General features: G+C 41.9%; 1 protein-coding gene across 11 annotated transcripts in view; it reads left to right on the top strand.

The window, feature by feature from the left end:
* The first annotated feature begins 222 nt into the window (after window positions 1-222).
* The window catches only part of WDFY3 (WD repeat and FYVE domain containing 3), a 256663-nt gene continuing 234874 nt past the window's right edge, over window positions 223-22011 (top strand). For 6 of the 11 annotated variants that reach the window (XM_053255723.1, XM_053255717.1, XM_053255716.1 and 3 more), the window contains exon 1: window positions 223-968. The gene's annotated coding sequence lies outside the window, so the exon portion shown is untranslated. The remainder of the gene's footprint in view (window positions 969-22011) is intronic. The other 5 variants (XM_053255719.1, XM_053255725.1, XM_053255721.1 and 2 more) reach the window with 1 other exon arrangement.

Below are 22011 nucleotides of genomic sequence, written 5' to 3'. Positions count from 1 at the left end.
AGAAAGAGCCGGGGCTCCAATTATGGGGAGATCACAAAGGGAGCAGCGGGGTTTAGTGTGAACCACAGGCCAGCCCCAACTCTTGGCCAAGTCATTCTAAAAGCAGTAGCTGGGGGCGGGCGGGGGACGGGACCGGCGGCGGGCCCCCTCTGCGATCCAAGCGGAGGGGGCCTGGGAGGAGGGTCCGCGAGGCCAGCAGGGGCAGCGCCGCCGCCGGAGAGAGGGGGGTAGCCGGGGGCGGCTGCTCTGTGAGGGGACGGGAGAGAGGCGGGCTGAAAGAGCCGGTTCCAGCAGCGGGCGTGAAGGAAGGAAGGAAGGAGGAGGCGGGAGGAGAGGAGGAGGAGGGAGCGAGCACTTGGGAAGAGAGGGAACCGCGGCAGCAGCAGCAACGGAGGCACCGCCAAGAGGAGGCAGGACGGAGCAGGCGAATTAAAATGGCCACCAGCGGCTGCGGGGGCAGCGGCGGCGGCGGCGACGAGGGCAGCAGGAGCCCCAGCGACAGCGCCGCCCTCTTCCCGCTCCCCGGGATTGTACGCACGGCCCGGCGGGGCCTTGATTGATGGGGAGGAAGCGACGCCGGGAGCTGCCAGCCGAGGGGAGCCCGACGGAGGGCAGCCGGCGCTGCCGCGACCCTCCTCGCCTGGGCTGTGCAGCCTCCTCCTCGCCGTAGCAGGGAAGAGCGCGGGGGAGACGGACAGCCCCCTCTGCCGCCCAGGTCCTCCTTCCTTAGAGCCGGAGCTCCTATTCTTCTTCTTCTTATTATTATTTATTATTTTTTTTAAAAAAACACCCCAACGGCAAGTCCTTTGGCGATCACAGAAGCCGCCAGCGCTCAGTCTCCGGTGGGGCGGATCCCGAACAGCAGCACCCCCTCCCCGCCCGCCCGCCGCTTGGAGAGGGGCAGCCACGGAGCGACCACCCTCCCCCGCCTCCCGCCGCTGCCCTTAGGCGACACCACCACCACCTCGGTGAGTAGCCGCCGCTGCCGCAGCAGCCCTCCCTCCGGTGGCCGTTTCGTCGCGTCCCCGTCCAGGGGGAAGCCTCCTCCGCCGCTTCCACCTCCCCCTTCCCCTACTATGGCTCTCTGGCCCCCGCGGACCAGAGTTGGCCTTGGGGCGGCGGGGGGCGCCCCCTCCCCTTTCCCCCTTTCATTCTCTGCCTAGGCCGCAGCGGCTGCTCCGAACTCTCCTTCGCCTCCTTCCCAGGGATGCTACCGCAGGAGCCGCCGCCGCCGCCTCCTGCTGCTAGTGCTTTCTCATCCTGCTGTTCTCTGCCCCCTGCTCCCGTGCCTGGTCTTGGAGTGGCGAGGGGTAGTTAGTTGCCCGCACTGCTTATATGGTAGGCTGCAGCAGCAGCAGGAGGAGGAAGGCAGAAAGGTCTCCCTGAAACAGACGTGGTGGGATCAGAGCCGGGGAGCCCGACTTCCTGTTGGGCTGAAAAATGCTTTCTTCTGCACAATTCGATTTGTGTTTCCACTTGCTGCCCGCTTTGGGATCTGCACGGGATGCGATGGGCCTTGTTTCGAGGAAATGGCTTTGAAAACGAGAGGGGGAGCGAGACGAATCAAAGGCTGGGTCTGTTTCAGCCTAAGGTTAAAAAAACACCCACCGCCACCCGGGTCTGTAGAAGCCGCCTCTGGTTGTCGGGAGAGGGACGGAAGGGCCCATGGAAACACTGACAGTCGCTCCTCTTCCTGGCCCTGCAGTGGTTGCTTTTAACCCTCTCCAGACTGCATGCTGTCTTTTTACCTTTGTTAAACTGAGGGTGACCGTTTTGTTCCACTGAGATGCTGGGAAACTGGAGGAGGGACGAGAGAAAGAAATACAACCTTTTCAGAATCAATCCCAACCTTCCCACCGTGCCCTGCAGTACGATAAAGGAAAATAACAAAAGGCATCCAGTCCCTGTGGGTCGGGGTGGTTTGTTGTGGTTTTTATGAAGTGCTTTGCATGGCATATCTATAGTGGATTAAAAATGTATTTGTGGAAGGCTGTTAAGTCAAAATTGGTGCAGGAGGGTGAAGGAATACTGTTTTGCTTGTGGCAGAGAGACAAGGAATGAGTGACTGGTCATAATAGGAACTGGAATGGCTTTAAGAAATGACGAGTTGAGCTAAGATAATACCCTTGTTAATTGTTCTAGAGGAGCTGTCTGATTGTTAGCTGCCAATCTTGTAATGGTTATTGTTGGTAGATTTCTGTGTGCCACTATCCAGATGATCCACAGAGATATGTCTAATGGTTAAGGGACTGTGACTTGGTTTTAAAAGATTTAGGTCTTGGCTTAGAGCCTTTGTGGCTATTGATTATAAATATTGTATGGCCATCAGTACAAAATCCCTGCAAGTTTGTTTTGCAGCATGTGTTTCATAAGCTCGTTGAAATGTTCCATTGTGCTGTGAAGACTGCAGTGACCTGAGTGCAGGATTCTGTATTAATACCTTTTGTGGCTTAATTCCATCTCTCTCACATTTTATATTGAGTGTCCTGAATGTTGTGTATTATTAAGGTGAAAAGAAAAGAGAATTGCTATACCTGATTCCTATGTACACAAAATTTCTGAGTTGGGTACAGTGAAGTTCACTCATAAATAATTGTTTCAGAACTTTAGTTGCTTGTATAGAAATAATACATGTATCTGCTGTGCTAGAGCTATAACTGCAGACTATGGTGAACAAGTACTGTACTGGTTTCCAAAACTGGGTGCATGAGCACTTGCAGGCTGTTTGATTCATGGTTTAAAAATAAAGAGTAAGGCACTGTTGTTGAGTAGCATTCCATAATATGGTGGGCCACATAGGGTTACCGTTCTATACAATCCAGCCCATTGCAAAGTCTTGAGATATAGGTTTTCTGCAGTTCTAGAGTACACAGTATTTTTGGCAGTCGTGCTCATCATTGAAAAATGATACTCTCCACGTTTATTTCTTAGCCGTTTTCTAAACATAGGATTGGGTTCCAACTACAGCAGAATGGCACTTCTGCTTATGCGAAGTGAGGATGTCAGGCCTTGAGGTTCCAACTACAGCAGAATGGCACTTCTGCTTATGCGAAGTGAGGATGTCAGGCCTTGACTAGGGATGTGCATGGAACCATGGTTGGGTGGTTTGAAGGCCCTGGGGTTGGCACTTTAAGTGCGGTGGGGGGGAGGGTGCACTTACCCCTCCTGCTGCTTTCCCCCTGCCAGCGCCGTATTTTTCTAAAAACCTTCAGTGCAGCAGTATACCCCCCTGCCGCCCCGTTGCCCTCATTGGCCGGAAGTACCAGGAGCACATGCGCCCATTGTGTGCATGCACACACACACAAGCACATGCGCGCCCTGCACTTCCGGCTGATGAGGGCAACAGGGTGGCAGGGGGGTATGCTGCCACCCTGAAGGTTTTTAGAAAAATACAGCACCGGTGGGGGAAAAGTGGTGGGAGGGGTAAGTGCACCCTTCCCCCGCCCTTAAAGTGCTAACCCCAGGGTCTAGGAATGTCGAACTGGCCCTGGCATTTGAACCAGTTTGGAGGCCTCTAAAATGGCCTCCGAACTGGTTTGTGCACATCCCTAGCTTTGACAATCTTTCTTTGGATCTAGGAGCCAGTCCCAAAATTCAGGAGCTAAACAATGGACACTTGACAAAATTACCAGACTTAGTGATGGGCGTTGTTGAGTGAGAGGGTAAATAGGGTTCTCTTTATTCGCTTTAGAATGCCTAGAACAGAAACCAGGTTTTCAGGGCTATTTAATAAAATAAAGATTTCATTAAATAACTCTCCCAATAAATATCCTAGTCTTAGCACTACAGTTAAATTTCTAGGAGCCATGATTCCCTGGTGCTGGGATTTGTAAGGCCCTGAGGGCTTGGGTTTCAGTTTATTCTTCTCTGTCAGCAACCCCATCATGCAGTGCCCTACACTATTTCTAGGGGTCCCACAGCTTTGAGGATTGGTTTTGCAGGGGGCTCTTACACAACGTTGAAGCAGCCTGCCTAGAGAGCAGGAGCTTGTTGGTTCCCACTGATGTGTTTCCCAGAATATGGGAAACTCCTATATTGGGCAGCAGCTATATAGGAAAGTGCTGAAAGGCATCATCTCACACTGCACGGGAGCAGGCAATGGCAAACCCCTCCTGTATTCTACCAAGAAAACCACATGGCTCTGTGGTTGCCAGGAATCGACACCAACTCGATGGCACCACCTTTCCTTTCTTAGGGCTACTGGATGGAGGAAGGGGTGGAAAATCCTGGTTCTCTGGATCCAAGCTGCAGGATTTTGCTCCTAATATAGTTTGGACTCACTGGAAATGATAGCATACTTACTCTGTGTGTGTGTGTGTGTTTATACATATATATAACTATCAGTTATGACCATAATGTGTTTCTTGAATCTCTGTCATGGACAACCAACTAATTCAGTTTAAGTTTTTTGTCTGCTGCATTTTATTTATTTATTTATGCATTTTATATCCTGCTGTTCCTCAGAGGAGCTCAGAGTGGTGTACATGGTTATTTTTATCCTCCCAACAATCCTGTGAGGTAGGTTAGGCTGAGACACATACTGGCCCCGAGTCACTGAGTAAGTTTCATGGTTGAATGGGGATTTGAGCTCAGGTCTTAATAACATTTTCCATAGAAGCATTATATGTTCAATATGCTTGACTGTGTTGACTAAGGAAATGTTTTGGTTAAAATATCAGAAAGTGTGTATGAAATATATTTAGACAGTGAAACAAATTATCAAGAGATGTCTTGGAATCTCTATCACTGAACATTTGTGACTTGAGGTTTAGATTCTAGTTTTCAGCAGCTGTAGCAAGTTCCTACTTAAGGCTGTTTCACATCTGATGATTAATGGCATTGGTCAATCACTTTTGTGCAGTGGGGGGAGGAATTCTGCCCTGGGTTTGCTGGTGCACAAATTAAATATCTGCTTTGTCATGAGTACACATGATGTGAGCAACAGCCTGTTGTGGTTTCCTCCTGAGAGTAATACATGTGGCAAAATAGATGTGGATGCATTCTATTCAAGTCAGCAGAACAATTCCACTGTATATAGTCACTAACAATCCCTTCCCTGCCTTTGATTAGAGAAGATTTGTAAGCTGTCAAAAAGGCGAGTGTTTCATCCCAAGGAAGGTCTCCAGAAACACTGCAATTTTTACAAAGTAAAATTGTAGTCGACTAATGCTGTAGTTCTGAGTTGAACATTTTTATTATACTTCTTTAAAAACTTTGAAAAATAGTATATAATGATTTGGAATGAAACATCAAATCAATCTTTCTAATGTAAAATTTGAGGTTTAATGTCTGTCAAATTCATGTGACCACATGGAAGTGCCTTATACGGAGTCAGACCATTGATTCTCCTAACCCACTACTATCTACTTAAACTCTCAGGTCCTTCCCAGCCCTTGGAAAACTGGAGAGTGTTTCCTCTGGGCATAGCAAGAGGCAGGAATTGAACTCTGATCTTCTGCTTGCAAAGTATTGTTTTATCATTAAGTTATGGTCCCTCACATAAATCTAAAAAGGGGTGCCAGTAATCTGTTTTTTAATTCAAAAATGCAAAATGATGGTCTTTCCAAGTAAGATATGGCTATGAGTGATTTGGATGAGAAACAGATGCAGTAGCATTCAGCATTGGCAGCAGAGCCTCTTCCCCTACTTCTTGATTTGTTGGCTTATAGCAGGGGTGGGGAACCTTGGCCCTCCAGCTGTTTTTGAACTACAACTCCCACCATCCCCAGCCACAGGCTGGGGATGGTGGGAATTGTAGTTCAAAAACAACTGGAGGGCCAAGGTTCCCCACCCCTGGCTTATAGTGTATACAATGCCCCCGCCTCCCATGGGGCTTGTGAGTGTGGTTACAAGATTGGGATCAGTGTGTGCGCATGTGGTTTATGTAGCCACAAGTCTAGTGAAGTGTAGACATTGCAGGACTCAATTCATGGGTGTTGTATGGTTGCTCTGTTACTTTATAAATATACTTTGTAAGAGCAGTTCTTGATGATTCTTCTGTGAACAGTGGAGATTGCTTCTCTCCTGAAGCTGGCATGTGAATATTTGTGGGTTATTTAAAATACTGCACTTTTATGCTTTAATTAAAGATGGATTAGACTGATGTTTTACTAAAATAGGCTTTAAATAGTCACTTCTCTGGTTGCCTGTGACAAGAGTACCTTTTGAGGTGAAAAGGCAGGGTCGCAGGGAAGCTTCCTTTGCATTTGACAGATGACTAGCATGGGGGCATATAGGTAGGCTACTACATTTTGGGAGTTAGACTTTGTGGATATATTTGGAAGGTCATCTAAAGATGCCTGATTAACTATGAATATGATCACTAATGGATTTGTGTAGGTATTAATCTTGTAGCAGTGATATAAAAATACAACAAAAGTTTTCTTCTGTACTATATAATGCTGCTATTTTGCATCAGTGAAGTCGTACTTAATCTGTTTTCTCCTAACCAGTCCTAAATGTGTGTTTAGGACTGCAGCTTTATAGTCCAAACCTAAGTCTACTTGAAACTGAAATACTTCTGAGTTCAGTAGAATTTACTTCTTTGGAACCATACTTGGGACTGTAAATTTCAATAGGTTTTACTCCTAATAGGTATTATTATTATTATTATTATTATTATTATTTACACAGTCAGACAGGTATTATTGACTGGTTTGTTTTATCCAGACATCGAGTCCTTCCCAAGGACCTGGGATGGCTGAATTTTATTATCAATGTTGTTGCTGTTATTATTATAGATATCGTCACAGAATATAGACTGTTCCCAGTAATGCTGCTTTTTGTAATTGGCTGATGGTGATTTCTGTGGCCTCTATGGTGTTGAGGTGCTCTTCAAGGTGTTTTGGAATTGCACCTAGGGCTCCAATTACCACTGGGATTATTTTGGTCTTCTTCTGCCACAGCCTTTCAATTTCAATTTTTAGATCTTTGTATTTTGTCATTTTTTTCTATTTCTTTTTCTTCTATTCTGCTATCCCCTGGTATTGCTATTTCGATTATTTTAACTTGCTTTTCTTTCTTTTCAACTACAGTTATATCTGGTGTATTGTGTGGCAGATGTTTGTTTGTAGTCGGAAGTCCCATAATATTTTTGCATTTGCATTTTCTACAACCTTTTCAATTTGATGGTCCCACCAATTCTTGGCTACAGGAGGCTTGTATTTTTTGCAGATGTTCCAGTGTATCATCCCTGCTACCTTGTCATGCCTTTGTTTATAGTCAGTCTGAGTGATCTTTTTACAACAGCTGATTAGGTGGTCCACTGTTTCATCTGCTTCTTTACAAAGGCGGCACTTGCTGTTTGTTGTGGATTTTTCTACTTTTGCTCTTATTGCATTTGTTCTTAGTGCCTGTTCTTGTGCAGCCAGTATTAAACCCTCTGTTTCTTTCTTCAAGTTGCCATTCTTAAGCCATTGCCAGGTCTTGGTGATATCTGATTTTCCAGTTATATTATGCAAATATTGACCATGCAGTGGCTTATTTTTTCATTTTTCTGCTTGGTTCTTTGCTTGTCCTTTCTTGTAGGCCTGCTTTGTTTCATTGGTGTTGAATAGTTTCTCGTTATTGACCATTTTAAGTGCATCTTCTTCACTGTCCCTTATATATTCTTCAAGGCCTCTTTTCTCCTCCTCTGCTGTTTGATGGACTTGCAGTATTCCTCTTCCACCTGAGCTACGAGGGAGGTATAACCTATCTACATCACTGTGGGGGTCCAAAGCATGATTGATGGTCATTATTTTCCTGGTCTTACGATCTAGCATCTCAAACTCTGCCTGGGTCCAGTCTATTATTCCTGCAGTGTATCTGGGCTATATAGGTATAGCCCAGGTGTTTATGGCTTGTATGGTGTTCCTGCCATTGAGTTTGAACTTTAGGATTTTTCTAGCTCTCTTGATATATTCACTTCCAATTTTTCTTTTAACTTCAGTGTGTGCAATGTTATCAGCCTGGAGAATGCCCAAGTATTTGTAATGTTCTTTCTCTTCCAGGTGCTTGATGTTGCTTCCATTGGGCAGTTCTATTCCTTCTGTTTTTGTTATTTTTTCTCTGTTCATTATTAATGCAGCACACTTGTCTAGTCCAAACTCCATTGCTATATCACTACTGAATATGCGGACAGTATTTAGCAGTGATTCGATTTCTGACTGGGACTTTCCATACAACTTCAGATCGTCCATGAAGAGCAGATGGTTTATTTTACTTGATGGTTAGATGTTTGGTATCTGAGGCCTATTTTGTTTAGTATTTGTGAAAGTGGCGATTACAAACAACAGAGGGAATAGTGAGTCCCCTTGGAAAATACCTCTTCTAATGCTAACCTGTCCAAGTGTCTCACCATTGATTGTTAACTGTGTACTCCACATGCTCATCGCTTTAATAAATAAATAAATAAATAAATATCTGAATGTTTTTGCTGACCCTAGTTGTTTCTAAACATTTTAGTATCCATGTGTGAGGCAATGAGTCATTATTATTATTATAGTCATTATTACTATAATGAGTCATTATTATAAGTATTATTATTATTATCATCATCTATGTAAATTACTTTGAGAACTCTTTGTTGAAAAGCAGTATACAAATATTAATGATTGTGCATAGGTTTGCAAAATCGTTGTGCTCCACTGCTGCAGAATTTCAGCCTGCATTGGCAGCTTTTTGAGCTTCCTTGCTTTTAACAGAATTTCCTCTGACTCGCTTGAAGAGAATTGCCTCTGACTTTCTGTCAGTCTGCTCCCTGAGCTACTGCTATAAAAGGCCACTGCTTTTTGGTGAGGGTGAAAGAACAACTAACTTATGTGTAAAGGCAGAAATTAATAGATTCTTGTTAAAACAGGAAGACAAATTATTTGCCATAAGATGTCATCTGCTTCTTCTTTTTGGGAGTTCAGTCACCCCTACCCACTCCTCCTCTTTTTCCTTTTAAAGAGTAATTGTTGAGGTTGACACCATTTGTCTGTAGAAAGAATATGGAAGAAATGCAGTGCTGAAGATGAGAGTAAATGAAGTCTATGCACTTTTTATGTAGATGAACTTGCAGGCACCTTGTAGCAGCTTCCAGCATTTGCTAATGATTATTTTGGTAATAAAGCATGTTTTGTTTTAAACTGTGTGGCTTAGGCTGTTGGCACAGCTTTATAGAACTGCAGGGCACTTCCTCCTTTGTCACTGAAATAAATTGTTATTTCCAAGCAAATGACTTACCACAAAAGACCACATCATGGATTATGAAATATCTCCGGTTTTGGTTACCATAATACTTTGATAAAATCATCTAGATTCTTGTTCTCTTCCTTAATAGAAACTGGTAATTTTAGGGAGCTGTGTGGCAACAATATACTCTGTGTAATAATAAAACTTGAGCTTCCTCCAAATCTGGTATTACTGTGACTTTTTCAAAATCTACATTTTGAAATCTGTAAGGAATTTTGAAATCTGTAAATCTGTTTATTTCATTCAAAAAGGCATGTGTGGGAATATTGCATGTGTCTTCCAGTTATTTGTCCATATAGTTTCATGGCTTTTGGTTATATTATCTCAGTTGAAGCATCTTTTCAAATAATTTTGTACTGTAATTAATGTATTGAAATAAACATGCAACCCCTAAGGCTCTTAGAATTTAGAAAAAAGTAGTTTTCAGTTATAATGACGCAACAGCCTGTGCAGAGACAAACAACTTGAGCAGTAGGGAAATTGTAGACGTGCACTCATTGTGTTTTGTTGAGGCATATAATCTCTCTCTGGGATCCCCCAAGCTCAAGGGACCTTGGTTTTGACAGTTTGCAGCAGAAGCTCTGTGCACAGCACTGAGTGGCTGGTACCTGTAAAGTCACGCACCCGCCTAATCCCTCTCTTTCGAGCAGTATTTCAACTTTTTAAAAAGGGGTCTTTAAAAAGGCATCAGTTGAACTTCTATTTGCATAAACAATAAAGAGAAGAATGCAGGCAGCTTGCCTGACACATGAGGGGAGGAGCAAAATTGACGACTGTGTCACTCCTCAAGCTGATGACATGGGGAGGAGAAGGGACCATAGTTCAAGCTGAATGTTTCAGGTTCAGTCCTTAGAATCTCCAGGCAGGACTGGGAAATACCAGCCCTAATGGTGTTTCCATCAGGGAAATACCATCGAAGCTAGATGGACCTTCTTAATATGAGAGACATAATAAAATATCTTAATACCCACTTGAATTATGGAAATTGATATTTGTTGAAATCCTAGGTAGTGAATCATGTTCTTAGGCGGCACCTTCTTGATCAGATGCATGAAGTAGAATAATCAAGATCTGATTCTCACACACATTTAAAAAATAATATGAGCACTTGTTCTGTGAGGCTGGGTGTGCATAATCTACATGAGTATACCATGGCACTGAGCTTGCAAGCCCTTCCTCATTATCCATAGAATCTTTAATCAAAGCCAAGGCAAATATGCATAAGTGTCAAAACAGGTAGCCTCCACTTGTGTGGTCTGATCATTCAGTTTTCATGGTGGATGGATTGCACAAATGGGACCTATTTGTGTATATGTTTATGCATGTATGTTTTGGCATTAAAGGCATTACATAGCACATAGCATTAAAAGCTATCTGGACTGTGGCAGGGTGTGTGTGTGCGCGCACATGTGTATGTGCAAATAAACCTAACACTTGCTCCTGCATCCCACTACTTGTATAAAATACATGCCTAGGGTGGGTGTGAACAGGTGCAAAGAAGAAAGTATTTGAAGACAGTTACTGAAATGTTCACAATTCTGGCCCATCATTGCTTCCCCTCCCTTTTTAAAAAAACTGGCCACTCATATAGAACTGTCTTCCTTTTAAAGGAGTAATCTTCTATAGCATATACTTTAATCAATATATCATCAGGTATGATGGGGATTGATGCCAGATATATGGTACACTGAACTAGAAGAACATGCTTCATGCTCTTCCAGTCCCTACAATAGGAAAACACTCTGTTTAGACCCAGCCTTACCCAGTAACATTTTTGAATTATTTTTTATTTGGTTAGCTTCTGTTATGGCCATTCCCAGAATCAATTGACTTTTGGGACAGTCACTCTTGGTTGCGACCTACCTAGATTGGTTGTGTGGTCCCTGCTATGAATTCCTTCCACAATTGGAGAGTGGAGGATGTATAGCAGGGCGTGCTGTCTGAAATGTTTTAAGAGAGAACAACAGTGAGACTATATTTACAGTACCTAACAAAAAGGTGATGCAATTCAGTGCAGAATTATGGTGGTGGGGTAGCCAAGAGAGAGCTGGGGGAAGATGGTGTTAAAACCTCTCCCCAGCCTTCTGTCGCTCCTAATGCTGTCCTTAGAGGATTGTGGCAAGCACAAGTAGAAATAGTCTGTCCCAGGAAGCATGCTGCCCGGCAGCAAAAGCTGTCATATGTTTTTAGGAGGCAGTGTAAGGTGTCTTTGTTCAGTGAAGCATTTAGAATGTTGCCTTTTTTTCCTTCTTGGTCAGTGATGTGGATTTCATATTTGTCTTGCATTTTTGATGGATTTCCAATTTTTAAATTCTTTGATTTATTATTCTCTTATAGGTCACCTAGGGCCAGAGGCGTATCTAGGGAAAATAGCGCCTAGGGCAAGCACGGAAATTGCGCCCCCTGTCCAAACATCTGATTCCCATCTTTCAGATAACTTTACCATAATATCAGCTGAAAAGTACAAGTCAAGCTCGTTGATCTTTTAATATTTCAAAAACTATTTAGCAGTGGATGTAGCCAGACCAAAACATGCTGGAAAACTATAAATTTCAGTATGCTGGGGCTCATGAAATACCCAAATACTATGTGGAGGTGTACTTTGAAAACTAAACAGAAGTGCCTGTCTAATTCTCTACTAGGCATTATAGCATTACTATTACATAAGTTTTAAAAATAAATGGAGAATTTGACTTTTCCCAGATACTCTGAAAATAATGAAAGGATATGCAGAGTAAACTGTGTCACTGCTTAGAATATATTCTAGTATTTCAGAAAGACAGTTAAAATGAGAGAAAGAGAGCAAAAAAACTCCCAGTGAGCCTTAATACTAATGATTTCACACTGATTCAAAGACAAACTCACCATTAATAGCCATATTATTAAGACATCACATTTAACTCACTTATGACAAGAAGCAAAGTAAGAGCAAATGAATACAATCCTAGCTCATAAGCTTCAGCTCAGTATTCACAAGCCCTGATTCTCTGTACATAGTACCAATCTGGATATGTGTACAGTGTCTTATATTATATCAAACTATTTTAATTTTTTTTTTACCTGTAGCGCCTTTGGGGGGCTTCCTAAAGGCTGTGTGTGTGGGGGTCTGCAAAGGTTCCCCCCACTGGACTCTGGGGCCTCACAGGGACCATTTGAGCATGTGTGATGGTCATTTAATTTTTTTTTTAAATGGCTGCTGAAAACAAAATGGCCACCCCACATGCTCAAATGGCCTCTGTGAGGCCTGGCATGGCCTAGGGCCTCACAGAGGCCATTTGAGCATGCACAGTGTCCATTTTGTTTTCGGTGGCCATTTTTATTTTTTTTTAAAAAAGAAAGAAATGGCGCCCCCTTTCAAGTGGTGCCCAGGGCACGTGCCCTGCCTGCCCCACCCTAGATACACTCCTACCTAGGGCATTGTTGCTAAGGTGGCATATATCAATTAAAAAGACTTATGCTGGTTTACACTTACTCCCCCAAACTCCTAATCAGAGGTTTTGGTCTCTTCCCTCATTGCAGAGACTGAAGGGAAGCATTGAGTAATGTTATACTTTTAGGTCATTACAGAGCTCAGTTTACAGTTGACATTAATCTGTCATAGTGTATATGCTATTGAGAACAGCCCCTATGGAAAGAGTTCTGTTTGAGGGGTTAGTTAAGAGGGGAGGGGAAGCACCTGGTTCTTAATGGGTGAGCATCTTTGCAGTAGTTCATCTTCATGAATACAAAGTAGGCTTAAACCAATGATGATCTTAAAAAAAAAAAAAGTTAATGGCTCAAGTGCCACCCAGCTCTCTCATTTCCTTGCTAGTTTAAAATGTTTCTGTTTCATCCTCAAGGAGAGTGGGGAGGAAAGAATGGAATCTACTGTGGCTTAGCTTTGTGTTAAATAATCATTACTTCATTACGAAAATTCCAAGAATGTGCTGAAAGTTGCATGTGACCTAATTTGGTATTTGAGAGAGTCAGCACTTATGTAGCTTTGTGTGTGTGTATGTGATTGTGGCTTTGTATATATATATGTGGGGGGTGTGTGTGTGTGTGTATCTACATATGTGTATCTATCTATCTATCTATCTATCTATCTATCTATCTATCTATCTATCTATCTATCTATCTATCTGTCCTATCTCTCTCTCTCTCTCTCTCCTCACACACACAATTCAGTATAGTTACAACTCTCTTAAATTGTGCAAATGGGTGTTGGTGGACAGCTGTTTTTTGTTGCTGCTCTTAGACTTCTGAGGTGAACTCTATTTTTTTAACTTGACAGTTTATAGAATAACTGACTTATATGATCAGAGTATCACATACTATGTTCTGGCAGTGAAGCCCAGGAGAATATGTGGGCATGCATATTGTGGATAAATTTTCAAGAGTATCTGATCTGTTTGCCCAGGACATTAACTCAACTTTAATTTAGGGTTGCTGGTGCAATATAATTGATCAGCTAAAGTGTGTAATTCTCCTGGGAGGAAAGCATATGTCTCTGTATCCATGTTAATGAAAGTGGTTTCCCTTGTATGTGACAACTAGTATGTGTGAGAGATTGCATTCCAGTACATGTTACCTCTGAATAAGGAATGCAAAAATTGTGTAATGTGGGTTTATTTCAGAATGAAAACATGTATAAACTCATAGTGTATAGAATGTCTTTGTATGGACAATTTATAGATGAACATGGTAATAAGGCAGTAGCTAACTTGAAGTCTGAATTTGAGCACAGACTTCCACACATTGCAATGGTGCCATGTTGTAACTCTGCTTAGAATGAAGGAAGCATATGCAGGGGGGAAATGAGTGGGAAAGGTGACTTTGGATGATTAAAGAGTGATTATTTTTGGCACATAAAAAAGGAATGTGCAAGGGATGTAGGATAACTGACTGTTCTGTGTGTGTACTCATTTTTTTTAATGACTTTTACAAATTGTTTGTTCAGGATATGAATAGGATAACCAGGACTGCTACTGTTAGCTTTTCAGCCAGCCATTGCAGCAGTGGTGTTAAAAGGGTTTGGCTAGAAGCACTTAGCAAGTGATAATGTTTATATCTCCCGTGCCTTGAAAAGCTTCACCTATTTGCTGCAGATTGCGCTGCTATTAAAAATACAGCTGCATGGATTGGTTGTGAAGTTGGCAACCTTAAGGAAGCCTGGCTGACTTGCTGTTGAGAGCAAAATGGTATGGTAAAGTGTGCTGTGGAGTCGGTGTCGACTCCTGGTGCCCACAGAGCCCTGTGGTTGTCTTTGGTACAATACAGGAGGGGTTTCCCATTGCCATCTCCCGTGCAGTATGAGATGAAGCCTTTCAGCATCTTTCTCTATCCCTGCTGCCTGATGATATAGGTGCTCCTCGTAGTCTAGGAAACATACCAGCGGGGATCCGAACTGGCAGCCTCTGGCTTGCTAGGCAAGTCATTTCCCCATTGCACCATTACCAGATAATTCTCTAGTTTAGCCCTTTGCCCAAGCCAGATTGTTTCATGGTCATACAAGGTTCATACTAACCTACTTACATTCCAGTCTACATAATCAAGAATGTAGCAGGCCATAAGCAAAATGTAGGGGTAATCAATCATTCAAGGATGCTACAGTTTATATTCCTAGTTTGAAAAGAGATTTCCATGTATAAAATGCCTAAGTTACAGTTATTGACACCCTTTTATTGATTGGAGTTGCCTTTTACAGGAGCTATCAGCTGCAACTGCTGCAGTTGAGCTGCCTTCCAGATACTCCAAAAGGGTTTGCTGATCTTTTTGGTGGCTCTCTAAGGTTTATTTAGGAGAAGGTGTACATGGAGAATCTGGGGCTTTTTCTGTGACTTAAGGTAACTTCTAAGAAAAGTTGACCTCTAATCTTTCTGTTTGGTAATTGTGAACTTCGCTCCATAAAACTACATTTAGAGTTTATCTTTGTCTTGATAAGCATGAACAACTCTTGGTAAATCATGATGAATTGGATTTTAAAAAATGGATTTGGGGTAAACTGTCACCTGGTTGATTAAATGAAACTGAGTTAACAGTCGGGTGATGCTAACTGCATTAGCAAAATTGCTAAATTGTTCTTCACTACTGTCAAAAAGGAAAGGGAAGTAATTTGAATGTGAAATAGAAGTTTCAAATGACAAATTTAAAGTAACTCACAGAAGCAGGACACTGCTTCATGGTGATCCTTTAGATGGGAAGTGAAAATGGTACTATCTATCTATGTAGAATATTTACTATTATTGTCTAAAATAGCTGCCACTATTAGACCTGTTTATACACCCAGTTGAAGAACTAATAGATCACTTCATAATTTAACTTCCATTGGTAGGAGCTGTATTAAAGGGGTGTGTATGAAAGTAAGATAGATATATTTTTCTAGATGACATATGGTTGTGCTAAATAGGTAACATGGTCATATATTTGGCCACTAGGATAATTGAGCACCGCTAACTGTTGTTTGCAGATAGTGCTATGAAATATATTTTGCAGTTCCATTGTGTCCATATTATGTGTATTTGTATTTATAGATAAAACAAGATACATCCCAGGCCACAACACCTATAAATGTTAACCATTGTGCCTAGACAAGGATATTCAGAGGCAGAGTTATTTAATAAAATATTTATTTGTCCCAGGCAGTCCTGTTTCTGTTGTAAGCACATTTCTTGTAAATGGGATATAGAAAAGCCCATTTTACATGTCCCATGCCTATCACTAAGTCTATTAATTTTGTCAAACCCATTGTCTGGCTCCTAAATTTTAGTTCTGGCTTCTAGATCCAAAGAAAAGTTGTTAAGACATGGAATAAAATGAATAACTGCATTTTAAATTGTGTTTTAATACTTTTAAATGTATGTGCCTCATCTTAACTCTAAGGTGATAACTTCTGTTGGACAAATTTGTAGAGGGAAATGTAAGGAAAGCATGCTAAGAAAATTGCTTCAGAAAAATGCAAAATGGGAGAAAACCAAGTTGGCAAGTCTAAGCAAGTGACAGGCAATGCAATCCTAAGTATGCCTTATTGGAAGGAAGTCTCATTAGGGTTTATCCTAAGAAAATGAATCATGGCTTAGCATCATTGAAATCAATGAAGCTAGGTACTTGTGACTAACTTAAATCTCATTTATTTCAACCAGACTTAGGACTCCTGCTTTTCTTAGGGTACAACTCTCCGAGCTCAGTGGGATTTACTCTCCTGTAAATGTATATTATTGATGCCTTAGTCTGAATACACGTGTTATTCTAGTAGTACAATGATCAATGTTTAGGAATTCATTAGCTTAGGATTTACTTGGCAGCTGATTCACTTTAGTCTACTCTGTTAACTTCTGTGGGTGGAGGTGGAAACTGAGTGGGAGCATTCCTGATTTATAAAAAGATGGGTGACAGTGTCATTTGCTAACAGTCTGTTGGACAGCTCTTCATGCTTATACATTTCAGTGACAGAATGATTCATTATGTGTGCCCTCAGGTCATCATAATGACTAAAAGGAACAATTGTTTGGTTTTCTGTTCAGCTTGTGAAAGCACAGTTCTCTTTGAAAAAGAACAAAAAGCTTTAGAGATCAGTGTGAATCAATTATCAATAAAATGTTTGATAGACACATTCCATTGCTTTATTTGTAGCATATAATTTATGGACTCCAATATTGGATTTTTAGATGCATAATAAACTTATTCACTGATGAAATCTCTGGGTGAACCTTTTGTCTGAAATAAAAGTACACTACTTTATTTGAAGAACTGTTGATAGTAAAGAGTGAAAATATTGTCTTGATGAAGAAAGATTATCAGTAATTATCTTTTAAAGATTTTGCTAATGTCGACTCCAAAGTTACCAGCTCTTGTCTAACCTGTTCATGTCAACACTGGGCCTGTTACACTAGGGGCTTGTTTACATGACCAACCAGGGGTGTGTGTGGAGTAGATGCTGGTCTGGATAGGCCCTAGCCTGATCCTGCAGGGCTGTTCTTATGTTAAGAGGTAGGATGGGCTCTGTGTTCCTCCTACCTCACTTTTAGCCTGGGTAGTGGATCTTGGCTTGGAGCTGCTGGGCCAGGAGGACTCCTGATGCCCCTGACGAACAGAGATTCCTGGGTTAACCCCTCCTACCCAGGAATCTCAGGTCATGAGACCAACCTTTACTTCTTTGAGGATGAAGTTAGGAATGGGTCTTACAAAATCTCTTCCTGAACTGGTTGATCTCACTGTTATTTGAACACAGGATCTTTGTTACTCTGGATATTTCACCCATGTTCTAATAACTGTCTGTGCTCTTGACTCTTGCCCCTCCTGGTTAATAAAAACTGTTGAGAGGGAGTGACCAAATGGATAAAGGAGGTGATTAATTCTTTGCTATGGGAGGGCAAAGTACCACCAAGCTTGAATGAATCAGTGGTATGACCACTACTGAAAAAGCTTGCTCTAAAACCTTTGAATCAGAACAACTGTTGACTGGTTTCTAATCTCCCCCTTTTTTGGACAAGGTTATTGCACTGACTGCAGAAAATCCTTTTGGATTGGTGCTGGGAAACATGATTTTGTGCTGGTTCGAGTCCTATTTGGAAGCTAGGGCTTGGAAGGTGGTCCTGGGAAATTGTTATTTGGATTTTTGGCCACTGGCCTATGGAGTTCCGTCTTGTCCCCAATGCTGTTTTAACATCTACGTGCAATGCAATCCCTGGGAACGATTGTCGGAGATTTGCAGCACAGTGTTTCCAGTATGTCCATGATGCCCAGCTTAATCTCTCTTTATCATCTGATTCCAGGGAAGCAGTGGTTGTCCTGAACCATGTCTGAAGGCAGCAATGGGCTGGATGTGGGTTAGCAATCTGAGACTTAATCCATTGGAGACCAAGGTGTTCTTGGTCAGTAGGAGAGCCGGTTTTGGAAGTAGTATTCTACCTGTTCTGAGTGGGGTAGCACACCCTTTTAAGGACCAAAGCCACAGTCTAGCGGGGTGCTCTTGGACCCAGATTTTCTCTTGGATGGTCAGGAGGCATCTGTGTCCAGGAATGCCTTTGTACAGTTTCAGCTGGTCTGCCAGCTGAATATATTCCTAGAGAAAGACTTGGCCATGGACACCCAATTTTTGATCACAATTCTGTTAGACAACTGCAACATGTTCTACATGAGTTTACCCTTGCAAAATGTTCAAACACTGCAATTGGTGTACAATGCTGCAGCCAGGTTATTGTCAGGACACATATATGGACCATATTTCTCCTATTTTGTTCAAGTTGAATTGGTTTCCTCATTATTTCTGGGTCCGGTTCAAGGTGTTGGTTATCACCTTAAATGTTTGGGGCCTATGATATCTAAAGGGCCACCCACTCACAAACAGTTCTTTCCTGCCATTAAGGTCTAAGGAGGCTCTGCTTCATGTATCTACACCATCTGAGGTTCAGTTGATGAGGGTAAGATAGGGCTTTTTCTGGCTAGGCTTCAAGAATTTCCCTGTAAGAAGTTCAAGCTGCCTCATCTTTAGTCTGGTGACAATTTGGCTGGGCCCTCTTTTTTTGGGGGGGGAGCTTTGTGCTGTTGTGTTCTACTGGTACTATTTAGCTTTTTATTTTTGTTTTGTTTTGAATCAGAGTTGGAAGAGACTGTGTCTTCTAGTCCAACCCTTTGCTAGGTGCAGGAAACTACTGCATGACTGTAAGCCACATTGCCTAAATAACAGGATAGAAATACATAACTCTTCGTCCCATGTTATGGATACTGCCTTCCATGTATAATATGAAGAGCCCCAAGAGACATTATAAGCCTGAGCATTATTTCCAAGCCACCTAATGGCACAGTGGGGAAATGACTTGCCTAGCGAGCAAGAGGTTGCTGGTTCGAATCCCTGCTGGTATGTTTCTCAGACTATGGGAAACACCTATATCAGCCAGCAGCGATATAAGAAGGTGCTGAAAGGCATCATCTCACACTTCACGGGAGGAGGCAGTGGTAAACCCTCCTGTATTCTACCAAAGACAGCCCTCTGTGGTTGCCAGGAGTCGACACCGACTTGAAGGCACAACCTTACTTTATCTTAGAGCTGTTAATGGGTGTTTGGTGTAGGCAGTGGGGTAATGACTGCACCGGCTCTTAGAACCAAACAATATGATCAGGAAGACTGCAAAGGGTAGTTCTTGTTGAACTGTTTCGCTTCAAACTGCAGATGTGGAAAATACAGGGAGTACCTGAAACAGATTTTTTTTAAAAAAATGTTTTTGCTACTGGAAAGAATGTTGGGGACAAGATTTGTAATATAGCCTTTCCCCTTACATGCTACTTATCTACATACAGATGTTTTGAATGGTCTAGAACAGGGGTTCTCAACCTTGAGTCCCCAGAGGATGTTGGACTTCAAGTCCCATAATCCCCAGCCAAAGGCCTTTGGAGCTGGGGATTACGGGAACTGAAGACCCAATGTTGAGAATGCCTGGTCTAGAACAGCAACAGCCATACCATGGACTTCTGCTGCTCATGTAGCATAACTTAGTGTAAGCAGTTTGCAAGGCATTCTTATAAAGAGACTTTCCCCCTTAGCTTTCCTGTCTTATACCAGGTGTGGTTTCCTTCAGGTGTGCAGTTTCTGTACTGCTTGCTTTATCCCTGTTTAAACTTTCAGATTTGTGTGTGCATGTGAGAGAGGGGGCAGTTCTATGAATGTTGAGAATCGCTGCATAGGCCAAGATAAATGTGCTTTAGAAGCATGTGTGTGTTGGTTTCACTTTACAGAATGATCTTCTCTTGCAGTGTTTTGAGCCATTGGATTGACATTGTTAAAATAATCATGTGTGAAATGTGCGTGCATCATCCCAGCCCACTTATCACTCACCTAAATGACACTTTTGCTTAATTTTGTCTGTGATCTTTGCCTGCCAAACAGTTACAAAGTCTGCAAAAATATAACCTCTTTCCCCCAGAACTATACATATGCAAGAAATGTGCTTTATGTTTGCTAGTTGTAGAACTTGTTAGAAGGAATCACATCCCTGGTTTTTGAATAAGGATGGCATGTTTAGTCATCTAAGTCACCTTAAGTGGCGCAGCAGGGAAATGCTTGACTAACAAGCAGAAGGTTGCTGATTTGAATCCCTGCTGGTACTAAATTGGGCAGCAGTGATATAGGAAGATGCTGAAAGGCATCATCATCTCACATTGCATGGGAAGAGGCAATGGTAAACCCCTCCAGTATTCTGCCAAAGAAAACCACAGTGTTCTGTGGGCGCCAGGAGTCGGAATTGACTTGACAGCATACTTTAACCATAACACTGGCATGTTTGCTTTAGCAATTTATCATAGGAAAGATGAATGCAATTAAAGACCTGGCATAGGTCTCTGGTTGTATTGGTATCTCAGCAGTGACATTGGCTTGCAGTTGTAGTTCTCTAGTTAAGTAGTGTGTGGTATTGTTCTGGTTTTTGGTTTTAAGATCAACTCACTTGTATGAGGCAATGAACAGAAGGGTACACATCAGTACTGAAGTTGGAGCAGGAGATAAGCTGTACAAAAAAGTACGGAAGTACAAAAAAGAGGAATGACAGTTAAAATTCAGAATTGGTTTAGAAGTATTAGGGAGATAAATGGTTTATTTAATTCAGCTCTAGGAAAATTAAAGGATAATCTGCATTCCTTTTGTAGCACAATTGCACTAAGTAGCTTTATAGTATGAATTATAGCTACAATCTAGCAAGTCAATGTGAAAACTCTTTAAAGATAATCCAGTGAGGGTTGAAACATGTCACTACCTTTTTATTGGAATATCCCGTTCCATCATGTTGTATTTATTTTTAAAGCTATGGTGGTCAAAGAAAAGTAAGTATATGTGTGTGTGTGTGATGTCTCAACTCCCATAATCCCCACCCAAAATTTATAGTAGTTCAGCAACAGCTAGAGAGCCAGGATTGCGTACCTCTGTTTTAGGAGCTGCATGTGGTGTGCTCCCCACCCCATCCCTTTCCACAGACAGCAAAAAACAGTCTAGTACACAGCTTTATGGCTCCACTAGCTCTTTAAGACTAAAAGATGAGATCATCTGGAGGCAATCCTTTACCACAGGTGACCAAATAAGTGGCGATCTCCACTAAAGTAGTTGTGTCATGCAACATTATTGGCAACTTTTCAACCCTAGTAGGATGTATCCTGAGAAACTGATGTCAGCTAAGTTACCTCTTGAAACTACTGATAAGGTGCATTGACTTGTTTGTTCTAACTTGACCACAATTTTAATAAAGGTTTAGTCCAGGCGTCATTTGCTTCAGCAAGCAGGCTTATGGGTGTAACTACATTATATTGTGTATTGGTATCTTTATTTTATATTCTGTGTAATCACCTTTTCCCTATTATTAACCTGTTGCTCTTATCAGAATCTAATATCCATTCTTTATACTTAGAGAAGAAATTCAATTTTTCAAAGTCAGAATAGGTAGACACAAACTTTAAATTTAAATTGTTTTTTGTAAACATGGGTTCTTAATTTCTTCAGCTTTTTAATACTCATAATGCAATCTCATAATATTTCAGTGCAGTGGATTGATGCAGGCAAAGAATCTAGTATTTCTTAACCACAATTAAGGACTTGGAGAATGGGCAATGGGTTTTCATTCTGCTTCTCCTGGCATTCTTAACAATTGTTAATACTGACTGACTTAGTGAGGGAAGTTGCCCAAAGTAGTCCCATTGAAATTAAAATGACAATAAATTTGTAACATTGTAAAATAGTATAGAGCCTGATTAGGGACAAATTGCATATTTTTGCTAGGAGATAAGCAATTTCACATTTGAGTTCTTTCAGGACTCTTGGGTGGATGCCATTGG

This window comes from Hemicordylus capensis, chromosome 5, assembly GCF_027244095.1.
Source record: "Hemicordylus capensis ecotype Gifberg chromosome 5, rHemCap1.1.pri, whole genome shotgun sequence".
Classification (NCBI taxonomy): Eukaryota; Metazoa; Chordata; class Lepidosauria; order Squamata; family Cordylidae; genus Hemicordylus; species Hemicordylus capensis.
This window is presented reverse-complemented; position numbering and strand designations above follow the sequence as displayed.